Source organism: Leptinotarsa decemlineata, unplaced genomic scaffold (genome assembly GCF_025532065.1).
Source record: "Leptinotarsa decemlineata unplaced genomic scaffold, Ldec_3_MD MMD2_P_RNA_scaffold_14, whole genome shotgun sequence".
Classification (NCBI taxonomy): domain Eukaryota; kingdom Metazoa; phylum Arthropoda; class Insecta; order Coleoptera; family Chrysomelidae; genus Leptinotarsa; species Leptinotarsa decemlineata.
The window spans coordinates 6,077,875-6,089,544 of NW_027412528.1; the positions used below are offsets into that span (position 1 = coordinate 6,077,875).

An 11,670-nucleotide genomic window follows, 5' to 3' on the forward strand; every position below is an offset into this window, starting at 1 on the left:
ATTTAATAATTTATTTTTTAATTTTTCTTGGACAGCAATTGGAACTTTTCTGGGAACATGAATTTCTGGACAAGCATTTGGTTCTAATTCTATATTGAATGTGCCTTCTAAACAACCCAAACCTGTAAATACATCATTGAATTCTTTTATTTTTTCATAATGAGCATCTTTTAAGTGTTCTGCTTTCAGAGAATGGACCAACTGAATTAATTTTAATTTTTGACAGTCTTCTTTACCTAATATTGGTACAATATTTTGTTCATCTACTATATAAAATGTTAAGTATTCTGATAATTCTTTTATTTTACAATTTAAATTACATTTTCCTAAAATTCTTATTTTTTCTCCTGTATAGGTTTTCAAAGTAGCTTTATCATATATTAAATTATTTGGATTAATTTCTAATTTTTCTAAAAAAATTGCAGGAATTATATTGACCTGAGCACCTGTATCAAGTTTAAATCGAATTTTTGTACCATTATGAACATCTAATAAAACTTTCCATTCATTTTCATCATTATCATTCACACAATCTATAAACAAATCATCATATACCTGTAGCTGAACTTCACTAACTGATTTACACATTTTAGCAAAATGATTCGATTTTCTACATTTTGCACACATTTTTCCGAAGGTTGGGCAGCGATTCTTCTCGTGTTGAGTTCCGCAGCGGTAGCAGTTAAACTTTCCCGATTTCACATATTCACTATTATTTTTCACACGCACACTTTCATTTGTCACCCTCTGACATCTTGATGTGCCTTGACTGGTCGATGGCCTGGGTACAAAACGAGTTTCTTTTGAAGTGAATTTTGTAACAGCTGCTTCAGTTTCTCCATGATGTCATCTCTTCTTTATTTTGTCCACTGTTAAGTTGTTACTTTTTACACTACTAATTTTTTCCAGTTGCTCCTTAGTTCTTTCTGCTACTCTACAGATATCAACAGCTTTTGAAAGGGAGATATTTTTTGTTCTTATTAATTTATTTTGCAATTCTACGTCCGACTTAAGTCCCAAAATTAATTTACTGGTGATTAAACTGTCGGTAAGGGTTTCAAATTCACATGATGCACTCAGATCTCTAAGATCCGTTATGTAATCATCGATGCTTTCATCTGGCTTTTTATCCTTTGAAAGAAACATGTGCCGTTCATAGGTTTCATTTTTTTCTGGGTTGAAATATTCTTCAAATTTTTTATCCAGTACTTCAAAATTCATTTTGTCTTCTCCTGCCTCGTAAGTGAAATTGTTGTATATCTTCAGAACTTTGTCTCCTATACAAGTTAACAGTAGCGATGATTTATATTCGGAAGGCTCATTCGTAGTTCGTGTTGCTTGAAGGAAAAGTGCAAATTTTTATTTAAAAAACTTCCAGTTGTCGGAGAGACATCCTTCCATACTCATTGGCTCTGGCTGTTTTATATTAGTATTAATGTGCTGATGCACAACCGATTCTTCTTTCAATGCATTAGGCATTTTCACTTTTTAAACTTATTTATATCAATTACTTTGACTGCGCCATGTAAAGGTTTCAAATCATACGACCTTTGCTAGAGAACTGCTTTATTGAGGACTGGTCTGCGAATATATAAAAGTATTAAAACATACATGTTGTTTGTTTCTTTGGGAAACATTAGTACAGTAAAATAGGTTAAAGATATTATATTTTATGATAACTATTCGAACTTTCTTCCGAACAGGTATGGTGGAAAATGTTTTACAGCCCATATAATCGCTAAAAGTTCTCTGTCAATCATAGAGTACTTTGATTCAGCGTTGCATAGTGTTCTGAAAGCGTATGCTTTTCCTATAGGTCCTTGCGAAAGAACAGATCCTATTGCAAATGCACTAGCATCTGTCGTTGAGAGAAAAGGTTCTTCGAAGTTAGAATAAATCAAAATTGGACTGGAAGTAAGGGCTAATTTTAATTCGTTGAATTATTTTAAACATTCTGAGTCGAATTTAAATGGGGTATCTTTTTGTAATAATTTTGTGAGTGGTTTAGAAATTTTGGCGAAATTTGGTATGAAGCGTCGATAATAACCAGCTAAGCCTAAGAAGGATTTGATTTCTTTTAAATTTTTTAGTTGAGGGAATTCTTGGATGCATTCAATTTTGGAGGGGTTTGGTTCAACGCCGTTTTTCGTGATCACGTGTCCAAGATAAGCGACTTCTTTCCTTAAAAAATCGCATTTGTCTGTCTAAATTTTCAAGTTGTCTTTTCTTAGTCTTTTGAACACTTCCGTCAGTCTTGAAATATGTTCGTGGATTGTTTGGTGAGTATATAATAATGTCATCCATATATATATAAGACAGCGCTCGTTTTGGATGTCGAGGAGGATGTTATCCACCACTCTTTGGAACGTGGATGGTGCGTTATTTAATCAGAAAGGCATACGGACAATTTCGTAATGACTATTCTCAACAGAGAAGGCTGTTTTTTGAACGTCTTTTGGGTCGATTTCTATCTGGTGAAATCCTGATGGAAGATCAAGGGTAGTAAAATACTGACATTTTCCAAGTTGATCTAGTAGGTCGGAAATGTTGGGTAACGGATACTTATCGTCTACTGACAGTTAGTTCAGATTTCGATAGTCAATCACAACAAGCCATTTGGGTTTTCCTGAAGGATCTAGCTTTTGTAAACACGGATCTTGCATTATTAGTTTCAGTTGTGTGTTTGATTTCATTTGTGAAGGTGAGATTGGCGCCTTCAAGATAAAATATGTCAGAAAATTCTAGGCATAATTCGGTTATCATTTGTTCTCCTTCATAGTTTAAATGATCAATTGAATCGGTGGAGGTATTTTTCACAAGTTTTTGGTTTGAATATCGAAATTCCTGCACCAGTATCTATTAGAATTTTGAAAGTATTTGAGAGGTCTTTGATATAGTATACATTTTTTTGAGTTCATGGAGTGAAGTGAACTTACATGAAGCGTTGTTCTGGGAAGTTCAGATCGAAGTGATAATCTTCTAGGTTCATTGATTGGATCTGGATTTGAATATCTGACGTGATGTCTTGGGATTGACTGAAATCTGGAGGGTGTCCTAAGATATTTGGATTGTTTACGTATTGGTCGTGTTGGTCGTTTTGGTCATATTGATCGTATTGGCTGAAGTTCTCTCCTGATTCGCATGTGTGCTTTGAGCATGTCTCTGGGGTTTCCAGCGCGTATTATTTGTCCTAGTCTGGGTTCAAATCTCCTAGTCTGGGTTCAAATCTCCTAGTCTGGGTTCAAATCCGGTAAGTAGTGTATTCAGTGTGTCATGGTTTCAATGAGTCTCGATTGAGCTGTCTTTTGATCGGCAGTGAGAGTAGATTTTTCAATACAAGCGTGCATTTTGGCTGGTAGCTGTTTTAGTCTTTGCAGGTCTTGGCTTAAAGAGGTGAGATATCGGGTATCTCCAAAGTTTCGAGAGCTTATAAGTTGGGCAGCTCTTCGGCGATGTTTGTTTTTAATGTGTACGCACAATCACAAGCGTTTATAAATGTCGTTAGAAATATTTGGTCTCCTTCAAACTCAGGGACGATTGAAAATATCTCCGACAATTTATATGGATCAATTTTGAGGATAGGTTCAGGGATTGGTTCAGTGGCATTTTCGTTATCAGGCATATCGCTCAATTAATCGATTCACTGGACTATAATAAATCAATAATAGCAATACTCAATACCTTTGAGATAATCGAACAGTACGATTATTTTGATGATAATTGATCTGTGCAATTATTAACAATTAGTTTTGACAATAAGCCAATAATCAATCTGTATGATTATTGCAATGTAATAAAATTCAATACAATAAACGAAATGAATCTTTGTTGACTTACAATATTTGTTTCATGGGTGATTCGTCTTGTTCTCGAAGTTTTCCACCAGAGGCTTCACTAGGTGTCCCTTCCGTGGGTTTCTTCAAGCGATAACTCCTCGGATTCTTTTGGTTCTCGCTTCCTCGAAGGGCTCGGTTCTTTGTTTCCTTGAAGGGATCGGTTCTTTGTTTCTTCGAAGGGCTCGGTTCTTTGTTTCCTTGAAGGGCTCGGTTCTTTGTTTCCTCGAAGGATTGGAATCCACCGCTGCCAGTTAGAATTTTCTTGTTCTAGCAATGTTCCGGAATCCGCGCGACTGCGCCAAATTGGTTTATTTCTTTATAAACACTTTAATACAATATTTGAATACAATATGAAAAACTTGTTGAACAATTGAAAATAAGTAATTGATGATGGACTATACTGGAGAATGATTGAATCGTTAATGAACGTCTTTCTGACCTCGCAGGGTCTATTTATATGTTTGGTATGAAAAACAATATTTGAGCACTTTTTGCAGGAAGCTGTTATCGCTTGTAGTTTAATACGTGTGAGACGTTAATTCGCATATAACATATATATATATATATATATATATATATATATATATATATATATATATATATATATATAGTTGACTGGCTATTATATAACAATAGATTATTTTTGAGTTGGGTATTTCAGTAAATATCTGCGGGCTATGGAAACACTATTTTTTGTTATTCAAGCTTTCGGAAATATATTTTTTTTCCTTTATCAAGAATATCTACAAAATAAAGATCATGCAAATATTATACAATAATAGATATGTTACAAAAGACTCACCAAAGTTAGTTTGAACTATGAAAAAAGGCATATAAATCCAAACATAAAAACGAAAAGTCAAATGCAAAATTTGACGTTGAAAATTTTGTTACAGCACCAGAGAAAATGTTATTATTATAATATTTACACACAGTGTGAGTTAAATGTAATTGTAAGTGAAAAATTATCAGTGATATGATATTGAAATTATTTGGTCAATTTTATTGATCAAAAGTTAAAATATAATTGTAAATTTGACTTGAATTTTGTATTTCTGATTTTTTGTTTAAATTATTATTGTTTACTTATGTGAACCATTTCTAGAAAAAGCCTTTTGAATTTATTATTTTCAACTGTTAAAATTTTAGTATTTTGATAATCCATAACATGATCTGAAGAGATAACATGTTCAGCTAGTACACAGGAACGTTTGTTGGGTCTGCAGTCACTTTTATGTGACGTGATTCTTCCAGATTACGACTGGTCTCACTAATGTAAATTGAATTACAAGAAGAACATGAAATACTATATATAACATTAGATTTTTCTTTGTTGCTGAGAGGGGTTTTGATTCTAGAATATAGGGTTGAACTTGTTTTATAAATCTTGGTAGAAATTCTAATAATTTTTATGTCACGAAATATATTGAGTAATTTAGGGGTTGAATTTGGAATATATCTTATAGAATAATTATATATAATTTGATTATTCTCATTAGAAGAAGGAGAATTATCTGTTTCGGAAATTTCATACCTAATACTACGTGAAGTTAGGGTAGATACATTTGGATAACTTGAATTAAGATTGATTTTTTAAGTAGATTAAATATTTATTCAAAAGCTCAGGAAGATATGAATTTTCCATTGGAATACTTTTTTTAAATTTTGAATCATTTTTAACAAAATCCGAATGGGACAATCTAGTGACTCTTTCTTTAAGAGATAAAATTAAGTTGGTTTTTATCCTCGAAGGATGCTGTGAAAAATGACTAATAAACCTATTGCTACATATAGATTTTCTGTGCCACGTAGTCTTAAGAATGTTTCCTTCAAACCTGATGATTTTCATGTCAAAGAAAGGTAAAGAATCATCAACTTCTTTTTCAAAAGTAAATTGAAGATGTGGATTGAAAGAGTTGAAGAAGTCAAGAGTGTTTTCGATCAGATTTGAAGGGAATGCTGAGAATATATCATCGACATATCGTTTAAGGAGGGGAATATTATATTCTAGTTTATTTAAAATTTCAGTCAGAAGGTCATCTTGTACAAAATTGCAAAGAATTGGAGATAAAGTAGAACCCATAGGTGTACCAAATATTTGTTTATATTATTGATTGTTGAATTCAAATATATTTGTTTTAAAAACAAATTTTAATAAAATAACGAAATTTTTTTGTCAATTTCGTTCTAATAATTTTCAATACTTTGAATTATTGATTGAAATGGAAGATTAGTAAACAGAGGAACAACATCAAAACTTACAATTTTATATTGATCGGGTAACTGAAAATTGTTGACGATTTCACTAAAATGGAAAGAGTCTTTAATATAAAACTGATTAACAGTTGTGTAGGCAAGAGTTAAAATATTTGTCAAAAATTTTGCAATTGGGCCGTTAGGAGAAGAAATAGAGGAAACAATAAGTCTCATTGGAATAGATGGTTTATGAATTTTAGGTAAAGCGTAAAATCTGGGAACAGTAGCGTTATAGATTTTAATTTGTTTGGCAGTAATGTCATCTGATTGTTTTTTATTAACCAAGTCTGAAATTAATTTATTAGCTTTCTGTTGCAATGTACAAACAGGATTACCTCTTAGTTTAGTCTAATATTGTGGATTATCAAGATGTTCTTGGCATTTATTTAAGTAATCATGCTTGTTCATAGCAACAGTTATATTGCCTTTATCACTTTGGACTATGTAAATTTGCAACAAGTAATTGGCAGTTTTATATTGTTTTCAAAATTCTGCAAACGAGCGGTGAATATCAAGTGTTATGATTTTTGGATTTATCTTTATGGAGAATAGACAAGTAAGTATCAAAATATGATATTTTGTCCATGAAGATAATAATAAAAAACTCAAGAACCGCTGGACCCATTTTTATGATTTTGTGTTTTTGGATTTATCTTCGTCGGGAATAGGATAAATATTGAAGTATGATATTTTATCGATGAAAATGATAATAATAATGGAAGAATAATAATAATAAAAGAACTCAACGCTGAATGTAAAGAGAACCTGCACATCTATAGATGTATAACGCAAGCGTAACCTCTCTATGGCCTGGATTGACTACCGTAAGGCATTTGATACAATATCGCAGGAGCTCATCGTGCATTTGCTCAGATGTCTTGCAGTATTTGACAAAATAGTGAGATGCATTGAACAACTGATAACACTTTGCGAACTCTCTTCACCATAACATCTGGTTAAACAAGAGTCCAAACAGGGTGGGTCATTTTCAGAAGGGGTGTATTTCATGGTGATTCCCTCAGTCCCCTTCTCACTATTGCCATTATCCGTTGCGCTCAGAAATACTCGAGGGTATGCCGTGGTACCCCTGAAAACCGAAGGCACAAGGTCACCCATTTGTTTTATATGGATAATCTTAAACTTTATGCCTCAGAGAGAAGGATCTCCATCAGTCCTTGAGGGTGGTGGAAGAGTACACGCATGATATCGGTATGAAATTTGGTATAGACAAATGTGCAATGGCCCATTTCAAAAGAGGACGATACGTGGACTAAGGAAAGGATATGCAGCTCGTAGATGAAAGCATCCTACACCATATGGATGCCGTAGAGACGTATACTTACCTCGTGGTGAAACAACGCCACTCACAAGAAGTAACAGCAGTGAATGATTCTCTTCGTGGCAAGTATCACCACAAACTTTAACAGATCTGGTCATCGGGACTGTCAGGGAAGAATAAAGTTAGTAGATGAACAAGGCCGATTCGACCGTTTTTCGTGCGTTTTCGACCGTTTTGCGTGCATTTTCGACCATTTGCTTGTGTTTCCACCGTTTTTCGTGCGTTCATTCGTTATCGTTTCATCATTATTGTCACTTCTTTGTTGTTGTCGTTTTCTGTTTTTGTCAAGGGTACATTATCATAAGGCGGTGAGCCTAGATAAAAAAGAAATAATTTTGAATAGAAATTTATTATACATTTTCATTTTGGTAATATATCACAAGGCCATTTGCATATAATGTATACGTTTCGGAGACTGCAATTGTAGTCGGTTCGGTTGTGAATGTGATGCATACATAGTGAGACACCTTGGTTGTTGTCAAATGTGGGAACCATTCATGTTGTGTTGTCATAGCCCTCTAAATTCACAACGCGTGTAGGTATATTCAACTCGTGAAATTTTTCAATTAGAAAGTCATGTTTTTGATGTCCCCGCACATAAATGACATCGACACTTTGCAGATTTTCCATGAGGATGGCATCCAATCGATTATATTCCACAAAGCCAGAGGAATACCTCAATCCATGAAAGTTTTGCTCCAAATAACAGGCGGAACGACGATCTTCTGTACTCAAACAGGAAAAAGGTGTGTTTGGCAGCAGTAAAAAGTTACTACACTGAATTCCAATCCTAATGGCTGTTTCTTTAGGATGGAATTTTTGCTCGACGGTGAAGCCTTGAATATTTTACAACAGCTATTCTCATGTTGACTCTTCGATTGATACTGAAGCAAAATCACATGTTCAGTTCCATTTTTTAATAATTTCGCTGAGTGGGAGGTGTTCTATGACAGTGTCGTGCACACACAATGATGCAATAGGCTCTAGTGTTTTGAGGAAATCTCTCGGATGCTTCGATTTCAAGTTTTACATCAACACTGGAACTTTTGATGCTCTCATCCCTTCTGGAACAATCGATGACAAAGAGAGCTTTGTCCGTAAAGACGGTGGAAGTGAGAAGAGGATTATATTGATTAATGATTGTGTAGCTGAGACCAAATTGTGAGTAGTTGAAATAAGCTTGCGGAAAATTCCCCTTTGCAAAATTCAAATGCATATTTTCCTTGGGGTACTTCTCACCGTTTAGAGTGAGCGTTATATTGGTAATATTCAAATGATTGAATATTGTTGGATCATTGTTAACTTTAGTGTAACAACGATTTTTTACAATCACAAAGCGAGGGCTTTCGAGGAACGAGGAAGTGTTAACGGCTCATATTTCATTTTTTGCACCTTGTGCGAGAGCAGGCAGCATATGGAGTTCCCATTTTCTGAACGGAATGAGAATAGGAGTGTCTGCTTGGATGGCTTTCAAAAGTTGCAATTCAATTTGACCATGCGGAAACATTCGTTTAACTTTCAGTTCGATATTTTCAATTTCAAATTTAACTTCCGTTTTCGGTGTTGATGCAGCAGGAGTTTCTTCTATTTTGAAAAAATTGCTATCATCTCCAGCCCGTATTAATCGAGTGGTATGTTTACCTTAGGAAACACTCTGATAATCTTTGAAAATATTCAAAAAATGCTTGATGGTTATGAGCATGTTGAATGTTAGATGCCTTGTGTTGATGACGCCTGTAATGTCGTGAAAAGTCTAACTAGAGGTGGCCAAGTGTTTGATATCTTCGTCGGTGTAGATAAGAAAGCCTCTAACAGTACTAACAATTCCAAGTTCACGAACTGCTTCCAATTCCTCACCACTCTGCTCATAACCAGCAGATTGAAACATGAAAGCGCCAGCATTGTTTACGAATGACACCTTACCGTCCCGTTTGGTCTTCTCAACTTTTCCACTAATGAACAGCAGACTATCGTACAAAGCATCGTAGGCATCAGATTGATTGATGTTGATTTCAATAACATCGTTGTTGCTAAAATACTTGACACAAGGATAGTAGGTACGCCACTCTACCTTTTGTATGGACTCGATTGTATCGATTTGCGGTTTTCGGAAAATGTTGAACACTTGATTGGACAACTTGATAACCAAGAGATTCCAGAAACAATGTATTTTCCGTTGTCATTAGTTGTCGACTAGTGAAGGTCTTGGTGAAGACTGACTTGGAGTATGGAGGTGAATTATTTTTATATATAGTCAACACCATACTTTTACTTTTATTCCAAACGAATTATTATTTTTTCGTTTCGGAAATCAATGAGTCTAGAATGTTGGTCGAGCACTCGCAGCGTAATATTTATTGTTTATTTCGTCTGTATGTGCAATAGGTAGATAAATGGTGTGATTAGGTGATTCGTCGATTGCATACCCCGGATCAACATCAACAGCAAATTCGTATATCGTATGAGTCGGTGTGAAAACCGAATATATGTATGAGTGGTAGGATTCCTCCAGATTTTGCTTCGAATAGTATTCTTCTAGGTATCCGTATGTTTTTAAGTCCTCCAGTTAAACTCGATGCCATTTCAGCAGATTGCAAAGACTAAGCACTAGATTTCTTAATAATGGTAAGATGTGGCTTCCAAGTTTTAGAAATTTTTTGAATCATATTACGTCGAAAGGACAACCCCATGTCGAGCTTTCGTTTTGCTTTCATTGTTTAGTTACGGGCCAGCTTTTTGACCAAATCTAGCATCTTTCGATTTAACGCGTTTCCAAGCTCTATTTTTCAACACTTGATCTGCTTTATGACAGTCATCTTTACAATACTCGTGCAAAGAATTTACACCGGTGTCACCGCGTTTCAATCTCTTTTTCAATTTGGTGCCTGGTCCGCAAAACTGATAACCAGGTAGATGTAATTCTAACGGGCGATTATTGATAAGCGAATTGACGACACCTGCACCGGAGTGAGTCAACATTTAGAATGATTGGGTGATGACTGATGTTTTTATTTATAACCGTAGCGCACTCATTGTCCAACATCACATCATGAAAGTCGTTCAACAAGACAAGACATTACCTATTGAAAATTTAGACTTTTTAAATGAAGCCTACAATAGTAGTGTGGTTGGGAAGCACGGTATATTATTGCCCAATTCGTTTCGTGCAATAATGTGTTGGCCGAGTGGTTGTGGAAAGACAAACGCTATCTTAACAGTGCTATTCCACCCGAATGGCGACAAATTTAAAAAAAATGCTACGTATATTCAAAATCATTGTATCAACCTAAATATCAAGTGACTCATAAAATTTTCAGTTGAGTCATTGGGGTTAGGATCTTATCCGTTCAGGGAAAATGAGGATATCATGATCCCTCACGAAGCCAAATCAAATTCCATATTCATTTTCAATGATGTCGCATGCGATGGCCAACAGAAAATTCACAAATATTATTCTGTATATAGGCATGAGAACATTGACGCCGCATATCTTTGTCAGACAAATTCAAAAATCCCCAAACAATTGATACGAGACAATTGCAATATGATTATACTTTTAAAACAGAATGAAATGAATTTGAAACATGTATTCGATGAACACGTCTCTCCCGACATATCTTTCCATGAATTAAAGAGAATGTGTGCCGAAAGTCAGCAACATCTATATGGAACTGTTGTAATAATCAAGAATATATAAGTATACACAGTGTGTGATGTAGTATCATTCACCATCATGAAACCTTTGAGCAAAGAAGTTGATGTTATTCGAAAGAATAAAATCAACGAAATTGCACGCATCATTCGAAAAAAATATTTGGCTCTGAAATTGGGCAAATCCGAAGAAGATGAGTCATTGCAAAGATTTTTCAAACCCCTGTCTATTCCATTGAGGAAAATAGCGAATGAAACAACAACACAGTCAGCTACTTCCCCACTGAAAACTGAGGCAAAAACCGAAGTGAAACAAGAGATAGTAGGAGAGCCTGAAACAACTCCATTCCAATCCCTCGTACATGTTGTAGGTACAGATGAGGATTATGATGATGAAAACGTCTTTAGTGGGTATACAGTAGACGAACAAGATGACAAAGTTGCGTCAGGCATAAGTTTACATTAAAAAACATTGGGGAAATATATGATGAGGTATCTTCGAAATGGTTCCTAGGCCAAAAGGAAATCGATTTTGACAAGCGTAACGGATACATAAAATTGGCTGGGTATCACTGGAAAGGAACACCT

General features: G+C 34.8%; 1 pseudogene; it reads right to left on the reverse strand.

Moving 5' to 3' along the window:
• Nucleotides 1–280: 280 nt before the first annotated feature.
• On the reverse strand, nucleotides 281–1,644 carry LOC141482378 (uncharacterized; annotated as a pseudogene).
• Between the last annotated feature and the right edge of the window lie 10,026 nt (nucleotides 1,645–11,670).